This window comes from Rana temporaria, chromosome 7 (genome assembly GCF_905171775.1).
Source record: "Rana temporaria chromosome 7, aRanTem1.1, whole genome shotgun sequence".
In the NCBI taxonomy this organism is placed as follows: domain Eukaryota; kingdom Metazoa; phylum Chordata; class Amphibia; order Anura; family Ranidae; genus Rana; species Rana temporaria.
In genome coordinates, this window is record NC_053495.1 from 95,524,039 (window position 1) to 95,538,987 (window position 14,949).

At 44.0% G+C, this 14,949-nt stretch overlaps 1 protein-coding gene across 1 annotated transcript in view; it reads right to left on the reverse strand.

Annotated features, from left to right (window-relative positions):
• The window catches only part of MYH9 (myosin heavy chain 9), a 135,597-nt gene extending 121,083 nt beyond the window's left edge, over positions 1–14,514 (reverse strand). The window contains exon 1 of the mRNA XM_040359691.1: positions 14,378–14,514. The gene's annotated coding sequence lies outside the window, so the exon portion shown is untranslated. The remainder of the gene's footprint in view (positions 1–14,377) is intronic.
• Between the last annotated feature and the right edge of the window lie 435 nt (positions 14,515–14,949).

Genomic DNA, 14,949 nt, shown 5'->3' on the forward strand with positions numbered 1-14,949 from the left:
ACACATATATACACACACACACACACACACACACACACACACACACACACACACATTACAAGTTAAACAGCAATTCTAATGTTATTTTTCACTATTTTCACTGCCATCTCCCTCCCTCTAATAAGAACCCCCAAACATTATATATATATTTTTTATCCTAACACCCTAGAGCAGTGGTCATCAACCCTGCCCTACAGGGCCCACTAACAGGCCATGTATTACCATGGGGAGATGCAGTCTAAAATACTGCAATCACTGAGCAGCAAATGATATCACCTGTGATGTATTTCAGTTATCTTGCAAACCTGGCCTGTTAGTGGGCCCTGTAGGGCAGGGTTGATGACCACTGCCCTAGAGAATAAAATGGCGATCGTTGCAATACTTTGTCACGCCGTATTTGCACAGCGGTCTTACAAGCGCACTTTTTTTGTGAAAAAATAAAAAACAGTAAAGTTATCCCCATTTTTTTTATATTATGAAAGATAATGTTACGCCAAGTAAATTCATACCCAACATGTCACGCTTCAAAATTGCGCCCGTTCGTGGAATGCCGACAAACTTTTACCCTTTAAAATCTTCATAGGCAACGTTTAAAAAATTCTACAGGTTGCATGTTTTGAGTTACAGAGGAGGTCTAGGGCTAGAATTATTTCTCTCGCTCTACCAATCGCAGGGATACCTCACATGTGTGGTTTGAACACCGTTTACAAATGCGGGCGCTACTCACGTATCTGTTCGCTTCTGCGCGCAAGCTCGTCGGGACGGGGCGCGTTTTCTGGCTCCTAACTTTTTTAGCTGGCTCCTAGATTCCAAGCAAATTTGTCAACCCCTGGGTTAATGGGATGTCTGGTGATGCAGCACCACAAGGCGAGGGACGTGGCGGCAGCAGGTGAGTGGATGCCAGCCAACAGGCGCTGCCATGGATAGATATGAAATGACAGGACTATTCTAGCTGGTAGGTTAGAATCTTTATTTGCAAACAAATTGAAGGTTTCCTCATTTAGAATAAGCTGTCAGGTTAGTAAAACAGCAATATCAGAACCGATTTAGTCAGTTTGCAGTGTACATAGATTTGCAAAACCATGGGATAAAAGGAATATTTCTGAACTTTGTTTTATCTCATGGTTACTGGAAAATTGTGTGATTGCATCAACGCAGTGCATGTTAACTTAGCTTTGATTTATTGAAAGAGTTTACCAAAAAGTAAATATTGTACAATATATAGCCTCATGCTACATAACAAGCTCCATTTCATGCTGAATAAACTAAATTATCAATGTAATTAAAAAATAAATCTTTAGATTTTTATTCCAAAAGCATTAAAATAAGTTTGATAAAAATCAAAAAACCCTGGACAGCATACATAAAGAGTTTAGATTCTACACAAAGGAATTGTATTCATCTGCCTAGCTGAATTTCAGCTTGAATTTGAAATACAGCTTTAAGGGTTAATTCTCCTTTACCAAAAAAACTGCCTATGTGGGTAAGGTGTGCCTGTAGATAGAACAAACTCATCTCACGACTGCATCTTTGATTAAAGGTGTAGACCATTTATATACCTCAAGAAGCCCAACTGAAAAACTCAGATGGCCAGAGTACCAAGTAAATTAGATCTAAATTTAAACTGGTGACATTTAGTTTGCCAATCAACTGCCATTTTTGTAATAAAACATTGCCTTCATCCTTTGTTGCATCTTAGTGCCGCTGACCCCATCCAGCCTCTCGGTCACTTCCTGTTTACATGCCCTCTTTCTAGATTTGGCTGAACCTTGTTGCTTTGGACCATCATTACGATTTTGATAACCAGACCAGGTGTGTTGGTATGGCCATTTGAATTGTCCACCAGGTTTTCATGTGACTGGATGGCACCTAGCACAACTGTAGCTAGCCACCCCATAACAAACTGCATCAACAAGGACTTTCATAAGATACAAATTCCTTCCTGATCCCCCCCAGAAGGCAATCAAATATTTCCTGGACTGACAATCTGGCGGTATTTCCCCAACACACACCACCCCCCCCCCCCCCCTAATGGCCAGAACTATTAGTGCTTGAGGGAATCAGTTTTACACAGTCACATCTTACTGTAAGCCCTGGTTCACACTGGGCTGCGGGAGTGAAGCCGTGCGAGTTCAGCTGAACTCGCACGATTTCACTCCCGCCGGCAGTCCCGATTTCGGCCGCGATTTAAGAGACATCTGTGCAGGTTTCTGCACAGATGTCAATGTAAATCGCGGCCAGAAATCGCAAGAAGTAGTACAGGAACTACTTTTTGAAATCGGTGCAGCGCCGCAGATGCGACGTCGCACCGATTAGGGCGGTGTCATTGCCGACAATTGCCGCCGATTTGAGATGCGATTTCACATGTGAAATTGCATCTCAAATCGAAGCAAAACGTACCCTGTGTGAACCTGGGCTAAAGCAGCCTTTAAGTGGAGGTTAAAAAAATGTTCTCCTGATGTAAAGAGGGCCCCCTTGTCCTCTTTTGACCTTAAAGCGGAGGTACCGACGATTGTAGCTGCTGACTTTAAAAACAAAAAAAACAAAAAAAAAACAAATACGACAGCAGCTACTGACTTTTAAAAAATGGACACTTACCTGTCCAGTGCACTCGCAATGTCAGCAGCCGAGGCTGAGCAATCGCTCGGTCCTCGGCTGCTTCCGCCGCCATCCTCGGTGAGGGAACCAGGAAGTGAAGCCCAACGGCTTCACTGCCCAATTCCCTACTGCGCATGCGCGAGGATCGCAGCGCGCCGTCACTGGTCCCCGCTCTCTCCTGGGAACAGCGTTTCCCAGAAGACAGCGGGGGGAGTGACGTCACAAGCTGGATTCCCCGCAGGGATCAGACCCGGAAGTGGTGCAAATACCTGTCTCAGACAGGTATCTGCACCCCTCCCCTGAAAGGTCCCAAATGTGTCACCGGAGGGGGGAGGATCCAAAAAGCAGAGGTTCACTTTTTGTGTGAACCTCCGCTTTAAAGTGAATCACTACACAAAAATTCACTATATGGGCAAATTACATACATATACATGATAATCATTCCCCTCGCCTTAAAGTGGCTGGCACAATGTATAGTATAGGATTTCAGATCTGTGCCCAGTCTTGCCACAAAGTTAATCCAGCTCTGAGCAATCCTCTTTTTAGTGAGATAAAAAAACAGAAAACCTTGTCTATTCTTCCCCCCTGCTGTGAGTGACAGGTGATTTTCATATATCATGCACAAGTCTGAGATTTTTTATTTATTTTTTTAATTCCCACCCCAACTCCTTTCTTCTGAAGCTCTCCCATAATTGGCTGTTCCACATCTCAGCATGATTGGGCATGCTGAAGTCATGTGGTTACTTTTCTGGGTTTTGACTGGATGTTGGTGATCATAGCAGAATTTAGTGTAAAATACACAAGAGAAAATGCATGCTGGCAAGGGGAGTGTAGAGGAGGGCAGGGAGTCTGACATCAACACTCTGCCCACCGAGCTCCAGACAACAGATCCACCCACAGAATCTGCAGTTTTCCTACATATTCCAGACGAGGTCTTTGCACGGGGTAAAAAACTGTCTCTCTGAAGTATAGAATTCCTAACACAAGAAAGTATTTTACTAGATTTAGAAACTGCAGCTTAGTATTGCATGCCATTATTGGGGGGGGGGGGCTGGGGGAGAGCTGATCGCCGCCATTACTGGTAAAAAAAAAAAAAAAACTATCCTATTTGTAACCGCTATAACCTTTCGCAAACCAGTCACCGCTTATTGCGATTTTTCTTACCATAAATATGTGGAAGACTACGTATCAGCCTAAACTGAGGAAAAAAAAATGTTGATACATTTTTGGGGGATATAGCAAAAATTAAAAAATATAGAATTTTTTGAAAAATTGACGCTCTATTTTTGTTTATAGCGCAAAAAATAAAAACCGCAGGTGATCAAATACCACCAAAAGAAAGCTCCATTTGTGGGAGAAAACGTCGCACGACTGCGAAATTGTCAGTTAAAGCGACACAGTGCCGAATCGCAAAAAGGGGCCTGGACCTTTAGAAACAAAATGGTCCGGGGCATAAGTGGTTAAAATGAATGAGACTGTCGGTGAGTCAACAGCAAGTCATAAAAATTATGATTTAACACACACACACGCACATAAGTGGGTTGAAGGTCTACAGGAGTAGACTCCCTTAGGCTGGCAAATTATACAATTTTACTTTAGATTTACCAAGACTATACAATATGAGGTCAAACCTAAACACTTTCAATTTGTATGCAATCATATACCACATAGTTGAGAGAACACCTAAAGGAAATGTAGAAAATTGTATAATGTATGACCAACTTAAGTGGAGATTTCAAGTGAACACCCATGTTTTAAGGTTAAAACATTCTACAGGGTTACTAGAGTCACTAAAGATAGGATCCAGACAAACCGACATAGTAAACCCAAATGGGCAAAGGAAGAAACACACACACACACACACACACTTGAAGGAGAGGCTTGTTTTAAGGATATAGGATGAAGGCAACAAGGAGTGACTTGAAGGGGTTGCAAGAGCCCTTTCACACTGAGGCGCTGCAAAAAAAAGCATTCTGTGTGCAGCACCCCCCCTCAGCCCCCATAATACTTATCTCAGCCCATCTAGATCCAGCGATGTTGCAGTAGTATCTTGGCTGCCTGGAGACAGCAGCGTGGTGCCATTGGCTCCTGCTGCTGTCAGAGAGCCAATGAGAAGAGGGGGTGGGGCCAAATCACAGCTCCATGTCTGAATGGACACAGGGAGCTGTGGCTTGGCTCGAATGACGCCATAGCAAGCTGCTTGCTTTGGGGGCACTCAACAGGAGGGAGGGGCCAGGAGCATCAAAGAGGGACCAGAGAAGGAGAATTCGGGCTGCTTGATACAAAACCACTATACAGAACAGGCAAGTATAAATTTAGATTTTTTGTACATAAGATTTTAGTATCACTTTAAATACTGAGAAAGTAAACCTTCATGCAGACTGAGTAAAACAGTTAGATGACCTCTTTCTTGAGTAGGGAGCAGGCTCAGAATGTCTACAGGCTTTCACAGCAGGGGGTGGTCGTCAGCCCCTTCCATTAACCTCCTAACCCGAGCACCAGTGGCATTGCCAATGATGAAGTCATAAGAACAACTAAAGGTGAACTTTCCTTGAAGGATAGCTAAGAAGTGTTCATAGATGAATAGTCAGCACCCCAGGCATACAGCCAAAAAGCTCTTCACATGCAGATGTATATAAAAACGCCAAGTGAGGAAAAAAAAAAACATAGATGCTTGCAGGGCTGTGGAGTCGGTAGATAAATGTTCCGACTCCTCAGTTTTATGTACTTCCGACTCAGACTCGACTCCGACTCCTCTGTATTAATATGCGAATGTATTTTATACATTCCTTGAGGGAAAGAAACGCAACCTATACCACAGGACTACTGGCTGGGAAGCCAACAGTCTACTGTATTGCACAGTTTAAGCAAAAGACAAACACAATGAAAACAAAGTTTTATAAAAAAAAAAATATATATTAATCAATCAAGTGGCTGGATAGTAGCAGCAGGCATAAACATCAGGAACAGGATCTTTACCAGTTCAAAAATACAAACCAGATTATTTGGTTGTTTTAGAACAAAAACAAAGCTTATCAATAATGAACCAAAAACAAAATCTGTAAAACCTAGAAATGGTTTATATTAATCTTGAAATGTAGTTATAGGCTTAGCAAATGCAAATCAATTCAATGTAGAGCTCTAAGGAAGAGAATTGCCTCTGCCAGATCCTCTTTCATAGAGGCTCTTAGGTCAGTATTATTTTTAGGGCTGAAAATAATCTTTCGACACTGACTTGGGTGGGTGGCATTGCAGTAACTATTCTGGCCACATCACTAACGATTTTTGGATAAACAAGGATGGCTTCTTCAACAGTAAGTTTTGATGAGCGATCATACTCTTCAACTTCTTTTAGTGCTTTATAAAACTCCTGTTGGAATTTTTTTTTTAATTCCAATCTAAATTTAGTAGGAGTCGGTGCATTGTTTGCCGACTCCAGGTACCCAAAATTTCCCTCGACTCCGACTCCACAGCCCTGGATGCTTGCACCTGTCCATGACAGCAGTGCAAGCTGCAGACATACATTGAAACCATTTGGCGCTAGGAATGTTATTGGAGCATCGACTGTGGGACAAAGCCATTGGGTAATATCTCTCCCAAAAGGGAAAAGGAGCCCAGGATGTCAGGGCGTTTCCAGTCCTTCGCACTAGGGGAGATCTAAAAGACCCTCTCAGGCCTGAAAGAGCCGGCTGATCCTATAAAGGCAGGGCAACACACTACCTCCTGTTAGAGACAATCCTAGTAAATTCAGGTTATCTGCAGGGGTAAAAAAACCCTCTCCAGGAATGGACTCAAAGTAGGCTGCCATAAGGCAAACCACAAGGTACTAGGTGTTAATGTGCATGTTACTGCAACAGAATGTGAACCTGCCTCAAAGTTCATCTAAACCTGGTTAGCTTAGCAACATGTTACACGCTAAATACGGATGTGACGTGTTCACAGATAAACTTAGCCTTTAACCACTTAAAGGGGTTGGAAAGGTACATTTTTTTCCCTAAATAGCTTCCTTTACCTCATCCTTCCATTTTGCTTTTAAATGTCCTTATTTCTTCTGAGAAATCCTCACTTCCTGTTCTGTCTAACTCCGCACAGTAACGCAAGGCTTTCTCCCTGTGTCATGCTCCCCCTCCCTTGGACTACAGGAGAGTCAGGACGCCCACTAACACAAAGCTCCTTTCTCCATCTGCAACGTAGGTACTGCACTAAGGTAAAGTAAGCCATTTAGAAATATATATATATACACACACACACACACACACACACACACACACACACACACACACACACACACACACACACACACACACACACACACACACACACACACACACACACACACACACACACACACACACACACACACATACATACACACCTTTACAACCCTTTAAAAGAGGTTGTAAAGCTTTGTTTTTTAAATTTTCTAAATGGCTTCCTTTAAGCTAGTGCATTGTTGGTTCACGTATTTTTCCTTCGATTTCCCTTCTAAATGTTTTTCCCCCAACCCTTGTCTGAATTTCTCACTTCCTGTTCCTCCTCAGTAAGCTTGTCCCCATCTGAGCCATTTTGGCTGGGGGTTAGTCAGCGTGCTTGCCCCATCCCTGAAGGGAGATGCTGTGAATCCGCAGGGATGTAGTCCCAAGGGAGGGGGCAAGCACGCTGACTAACCCCCAGCCAGTACAGCTCGGATGATGGGCGCAAGCTTACTGAGGAGAAAGAGGAAGTGAGAAATGCAGACGAAGAAAAAAAAAGTGTAAGTGAAACAATGCACTAGCTTAACCACTTAACCCTCGGACCATATTGCTGGTCAAAGACCAGAGCACTTTTTGCGATTCTGCACTGCGTCGCTTTAACTGACAATTGCGCAGTCGTGCGACGTGGCTCCCAAACAAAATTGGCGTCTTTTTCCCCCCCACAAATAGAGCTTTCTTTTGGTGGTATTTGATCACCTCTGCAGTTTTTATTTTTTGCGCTATAAACAATAGAGCGACAATTTAAAAAAAAAATAATATTTTTTACCATAAATATATTTTTACCCCAAAATATATATAAAAAAAAAAAACGTTGTTTTCCTCAGTTTAGGCCGATACGTATTCTACATATTTTTCGTGTAAAAAAAAAAAATAAAAAAAAAAAAAAAAAAAAAGCAATAAGCGTTTATTGATTGGTTTGCGCAAAAGTTTACAAAATAGGGGGTCGTTTTACGGCATTTTTCTTAATATTTTTATTTTTTTACTAGTAATGGCGGAGATCAGCAATTTTTTCTGGTACTGCGACATTATGGTGGACACTTGACACATTTTTGGGACCATTGGCATTTTTATAGCGATCAGTGCTATAAAAATGCATTGATTACTATAAAAAAATGCCACTGGCAGTGAAGGGGTTAACACTAGGGGGCGGGGAATGGGGTTAAGTATGTTTCCTGGGTGTGTTCTAACTGTAGGGGGGCGGACTGACTAGGGGAAACAACTGATTGCTGTTCATACATTAAATGAACAGACGGTGAGGCATTTCTCCCCTGACAGCTCTCGGTTCTCGCTCTGTAACGAGCGACCGCGGGCGTCGCGCACGTCTCCAGCAGCACGCCCCTAGTGGCCGCTTCGCGAGGCGACGTAGAGCTACGGGCGGCTGGTCGGCATGTAGTTAAGGAACCCACTTAGAAAAAAAAAAAAACCCTTTACAATCCCTTTAACCAGGCACCTTCACCCCCTTCCTAGGTAAATTTTCAGCTTGCGGTCCTGTCCCACTTTAAATGACAAATTGCGCAGTCATGCAACACTGTACCCATGTGAAATTTTTATATTTTTTTTTTTTTGAGACAGCTTTTTGGTGGTATACAATTCACTTTTTTTGCTAAACGGAAGAGACCAAATATTTTGAAAAAACAAAAACATGTTTCTCTTAAGCCTCATGTACACTGCTGGTAAACGGACTTTAAAGGGGTTTTAAAGGTAAAAAAAAGGTTTCCCTAAATAGCTTCCTTTACCTTAGTGCAGTCCTCCTTCACTTACCTCATCCTTAGATTTTGCTTTAAAATGTCCATATTTCTTCTGAGAAATCCTCACTTCCTGTTCTTCTGTCTGTAACTCCACACAGTAATGCCAGGCTTTCTTCCTGGTGTGAAAAAGCCTCTTGAGGGGGGGGGGGGGGAGGCGAGCAGGCAAGTCAGGACACTCCTGCTCGCCCCCTCCCCCCTGGGCATGCCGGAGGCTGCCGCTGGTTCAATCCGAGCAGATGCTCCATCCTCAGACCTGTCCTCAAGCTCCATTGGGCGAGCGGAGATCGGCCAGAGAAATAGGCTGCTGTTGTCCTGCTAGAAACGCACCTGTCAGTGTATTGCGCCAAGCGAACCCCTCCTGGGAGTACATGACTAAAAAACACAGACTTGGCAACAACTAGTCCTCGTTGACACCAGAGAAGGGGGTCCAACCAACCAGTTACCAGACCCAAGAAAAACAAAAACGTGTCGGTGCTCCTGGAAGGTCTGGAAACACAAAAACAACTGAGGGTCAGAGGAAAGGGAGGGGCCTTTTTAATTGTATCTGATTTGGGTTTCCTGTAGAGGGCAAAGCCAATCATCTCTCAAGTAGCTGTCCTGGAATGTGAAAACTCAACCATCCATGCGTTTTGTGGAGAAGTCACTTAGAAAAGCACCCCCCTTCTTTTCTAACCATGGCCATTTTGAGAAGAGCAGATGATTAATGTTGCATTTGCTTCCTGTAATGAATCTTCCCTTCCCACTAAAAATATCACCTGAAAAAAGCTTCATCTGCAATCCCAGTGTGAAAGCACGAGTGCTTTCACACTGGGGCACTGCGCTGGCAGAGTGTCAAAAAAAGTCCTGCAAGCAGCTTCTTGGAGGCGCTTTAGGAGCGGTGTGCATTGAAATCGATGCCGTCAGTGTGAGGCAAGCCAATTAGCGGCATCTCCTCACAAGGGAGATGTGTATCGGCAATCAGGGGGGGACTGATCAGTGCCCTGATCACAATGCAGCCCCAAGAGTGTCAATCAGTGCTGCCACTCTGTGCCTGCCAAATCTCGGGTGCTCAAACTTCATGCCTTTTCATATAGATTTTTGTTCCCTTAATACAATGTCTGACTGTTTATTTAACTTCTCATAAGCAGTCTGAAATGCCTATGGTTGCTGCCTGCCTTTAAAGTAACCGCGCTCTTAGGATTGAAAGTATGGCACAAGCCCAAATGGAAAAAAAAAATACAGCATGCCCGATATCACACGGTATTGGGGATAAAACTGGCAGGGTGGCAATTTAAAATTATAGCAGCGTTAAACTTGAAATTACTAATAACTTCATAAATCCACCATTAAGATTAGCTAAAATTAAAATCCCTGCATCTTTTCTCATAACAGTCACCTGTTAAATAGTCATTGGCTGGTGTCTAAAAATATAAACACCTGCTTCTATTTATAGAAGGTTTGAAGTGAAAGGAAAAACCCAACTTATTCTTAAAAAAAATGTTCCCTCCCCTATTGTGCCTAACCTGAATAAAAAAAAAAAAAAAAAAAAAAATCTGTATACTTAACCTTTTTTGCTTCATGTGATCCTGCAGCTTGAGCTCCTGCATGTCCACAAGCAGCAGCTGCAGGGGGCGCTGGCAACACCACAGCTCTAGGATTCGGAGCCAACGTCTCCTGCTTCCTTACACACAGCTGCAGGATCGCATGGCCAGACAAAAAAACATGTACACATTTATTTTATACAGGTTACTATAAAAACTGACAGTTTTGACCCCCTAAAGCCTGCAACACAACGCTGCAACTGTGAATTGCATGCAGTGGCAGACGGCCCCATTTAGTTGAATGCGTTACATTCAGCGGCTGGCACTAGCCCCCCCAAACCCAAACAGGAGATTTTCACTGAGTGGCGATGCAGGGCATCTCAGCCACTGCATATGCACAGCCCCTTACACTGCCTTTGCAGTTTAATGGGCAATTGTATTTTGGTGCGAGCCAAGGCTGTGCCATGATGCAAGCCCAGGGGGTGAGTCACTGTCTACCTCAGATCCTGGGGTTGAGTAATCCACTTCCTTGGATAGCTGTGCCAAGTCACCAACTACCTCTTGTCACAAATGCATTTTAACAATGCTTGGCACCAGTCAACGTATAACAGCAGTGGCTGCCTAGTAAAAGGCAGAGTCTTTGGAGGACAGTCTTGGGGGAGAAGGCGAGTATTGCAGCAAAAGCTGCAATTTTTTTTTAAAGTTTTAAAGGAATTAAAATAAATAAAAAATCTTCGGGTCGATTTTTGGCCTGTTAAGGAATGTTAGGAAGCCCATGCAACACACTAAAGTGAACCAGGCTGGTATGGACTGGCCAGCTAGCTGGACCTTAGAAACCCTAAAGGGCGTGCAGACGGACCAAACACGACCCATATCATAAAGGACAATGAAAATACAAAGTCCTGTTTCTGCACAGCTTTCCACCTTATTACAATTGCCTGCGATTTTTGCAAACCTTTCACAAGAGCTCATTTAATGGGGCTGGATGAAATTAAGTTTATGATTTTAATTACAGAGCAGCTTAGAAGCAGGGTATTATGTAGGCTGTAGGGGGTCATGCTGTCCTGGGTGTGCCTCCTCAAACTGGACAATTGCCCCAACAAATCAATTTACCAAATTATAAAGAAAATTAACAGACTAAACAGAACAAGTTCCTAGGTACACTGCAAATGCACAAGTGATATAGCTTTTAGACAAGATATGCAGCCGTCATCCGTCTCGAGTTACACCAACCAGGAAGAGTTAATAAGTAGAACATGAAATGCTAACCCACAAGTTCTCTTTTCATAACTACATTCCTTTATACTGGCTTTTTAAAATATCAAATGCAATTGTGGTTGGATGACTTGCTTAGTGCATTCTAAAACACTAGGTCAGTTCAGAAGAAAGTGACAAATTAAGAGGGAGTAGGTTGGAGAAGAGGGTCAGTCCTAAATAAAGGATAGTTAGGAGCCATTAGACTCATGTTGGGTGTGGCAGCTTGTAGAGGAAACCTTACTTACAGGAAGTGCTCACAAAGGTAGCTGAGCTCTCTTATGCCACACACACACAAAGAACTGATTACACTATACTTTCCAATACAACTTTGTGATAATCCACATAATAATTGAAGGTTTTCTGCAATTCCATTAAACCATCTTTACTGTTTGAAGTTACTTAACGACAGCTACAGAACACATGTGACAAAGTCACGACCACGGTGGGAATAAACTATGCAGGACTTGGTAATAAACAATCTTCCAGCACCTAGCCTGTCCCAATGATAGAACAAAAAAGGGCCATGCAACTTGCAATCTGACTAAAACACACACACACACACACACACACACACACACACACACACACACACACACACACACTACAATCTGATGGCAGATGCATAAGATTTTACAAACTACTATGTACTTGCAATGGCCTTGTTTAGGTCCTCCCATTACATAGCACTAGTAAATCTAAAGACATTGTGTATGGCAAGATTATTACAGGTCTGGTGACCTCTAGGGTCCAACAACGATTTAGTATCACAGCCTACCTGGCTGGATACAAATTGAATAGAGACTGAAGGTGTAATATCTAATCATTCTAGTTCAGATCAAAACAGTGTATGAAGCCCTACCTAAATGATCCACTTGTATCCATTTGTATCTAGTCAGATAGGCTGTCTTTACTACATTGTATAGTCGGCCTAGAGCTACCAACCTTTATTCAATCTCCTTCGGACTACAGCTGGCCATAAATGGATCAAAATCCACCTGGTTCAGCAGGGGCCCAACCGAATATCAATCCATCTATGGCCGTTCCTGTTCAAGAAGAGCCAACCTAGTGATCAGCTCCTCTGGAATGAGGCATTGTAGAAATCTGTATTTGATCAGCATATCAGATGCCTATTGGTTGGAGAACTGATCAGCATAGTTTGGCAGCAGAGGAGTCCCTGATGTCAGAATACAATGACACAGCAGAGAGGATTATTTCATCCGCCTCCAATATGTGGATGGGGGAATCCATTTATTTTTGTAAACCGCTGTCTGGCAGTCCCACAAGAGAATATACAGTGGACTTAGCATAAAACACACGTGCAATGGCATTGAAAATTAGTGGTTTGGCTGGTACAAAAAACAAATCTATGGCCAGCTTTACCAAAACAAATACAAACAATCCATTCAAATATTTTGAAGTCAGGAAAGCACCTGTACTAGAGATAAAGGAGATTGTGCAATCAGATTGTATATGAAGAGTCTAACGGTGGCCATACACGCAATGCTCTGACCAAACGATTCTTCACAATATCAGATCTCTAAATTCTCAAGTCAACAATTTATCGCAAAACTGATCATTTAAAATGGAAATGATTCTGACTGGTTTGGATGAACAATCCAGTGGTAGGAAAGAATTCAATATGGAATGGTTTTTCCAATTGTACAGTAACCTAATGACAACAGAAGCAGATACAATATTAGGGTGTAGTGTATGGTAGCCATACATCTAACAATCTAGTTCCTGTGAACCCCGCCCCCAGGGCAGGCCCAGAACCACGTAGCAGTGTTTATGTAGATGCAGGTTGGGGTGGAGATGTCTCTTCATAGTAAGGTGTATGTAGATGCAGGTTGGGGTGGAGGAGATGTCTCCTCGGATAATAAGGTGTATGTAGATGCAGGTTGGGGTGGAGATCTCTCCTCGGATAGTGAGGTGTATGTAGATGCAGGTTTGGGTGGAGATGTCCCTTCATAGTGAGGTGTATGTAGATGCAGGTTTGGGGTGGAATGTCTCCTCATAGTAAGGTGTATGTAGATGCAGGTTTGGGTGGAGGAGATGTCTCCTCGGATAGTAAGGTGTATGTAGATGAAGGTTGGGGTGGAGATGTCTCCTCGGATAGTAAGGTGTAGGTAGATGAAGGTTTGGGTGGAGGAGATCTCTCCTCATAGTAAGGTGTATGTAGATGAAGGTTGGGGTGGAGATCTCTCCTGTGATAGTAAGGTGTATGTAGATGAAGGTTGGGGTGGAGATCTCTCCTGTGATAGTAAGGTGTATGTAGATGAAGGTTGGGGTGGAGATCTCTCCTGTGATAGTAAGGTGTATGTAGATGAAGGTTGGGGTGGAGGAGATCTCTCCTCGGATAGTGAGGTGTATGTAGATGAAGGTTGGGGTGGAGGAGATGTCTCCTCTGATAGTAAGGTGTATGTAGATGCAGGTTGGGGTGGAGGAGATCTCTTCTCTGATAGTAAGGTGTATGTAGATGCAGGTTGGGGTGGAGGAGATCTCTTCTCTGATAGTAAGGTGTATGTAGATGCAGGTTGGGGTGGAGGAGATCTCTTCTCTGATAGTAAGGTGTGTATGTAAGAGAAAGAAGAGCCTGCGGGTACACGGATTACAGGAAGCCGGCACCCCACCCTCCTCTCACACAGCACAGGAAGTGGCTCCTACAACACTGCGCCACACCATGAACTTTACTCTTTAAGGTGGAGAGATTACCATCCTACACGACCTCCACATAGAGGTCAAGGGCGGGTGTGGATTAGAGCGGGCTGCCCGGTTCTCCTCACACACGCTGCCCAGTCATGGCTGCTCTACACCCCCCTCAGGAAGGAGCAGCACCTGGCCGGCTCCCCGGAGTCACACTCTAGGAGTGGCCGCTCCCGCCCCCCGCCCGGAGAGAAGTACAACTTCCAGCTCCCCTCCACTCACTGACACGGGAAAGGTGAGCGGCCGGAACCATGAGCTGAGGTATGACTGTGCACACCGAGGACAGCACGGACCGTACCTGAGACAAGGCGCCTAGGCTCAGCCGGGAAGAAGAGCCGCAGAGAGATCCGAAGACTTGAACGATATCGCTGCCTCCTCAGAAGAAGTCGGGGGACCAACTACTATTCCTCAGCGATGTAGGTTTCAAGCAGGGAGGCGGCCGGACGATCCCGCCCACAGCTAGGAGGCGCGGCATAGAGCAGCCCGTCATCTCTGCTGACCAATCCGTGGCGCGGAACACGTTCCAGTCACGGCGAAGTTTGCGCGCTCTGCCCACTTAGCCAATCGTATATCAAAGTGACAGGAAACTAATGTCAGGAATACTGTAATGTTCTGGGGCAAAGGTGTAACAATGAGCCGAGGAGCCTGGTATCGGTGTGTGTGTGAGGAGAGAGAAGTGTCTTTGTTAGACACGGTGCTCTGTGACACTCCACATTCCTAGTGCAGTCCGGGAAGGGCGCATCCAGCCGTCTACACTACTGTCTGGGGAATGGAATGCATGCTTGTAACGGCTTCATTTTCTAGGGACATCCAGCAAACCATTGTAGGCGAAGATTCAGAATTAGGGGAGGGGCATTCATCTAATATAGG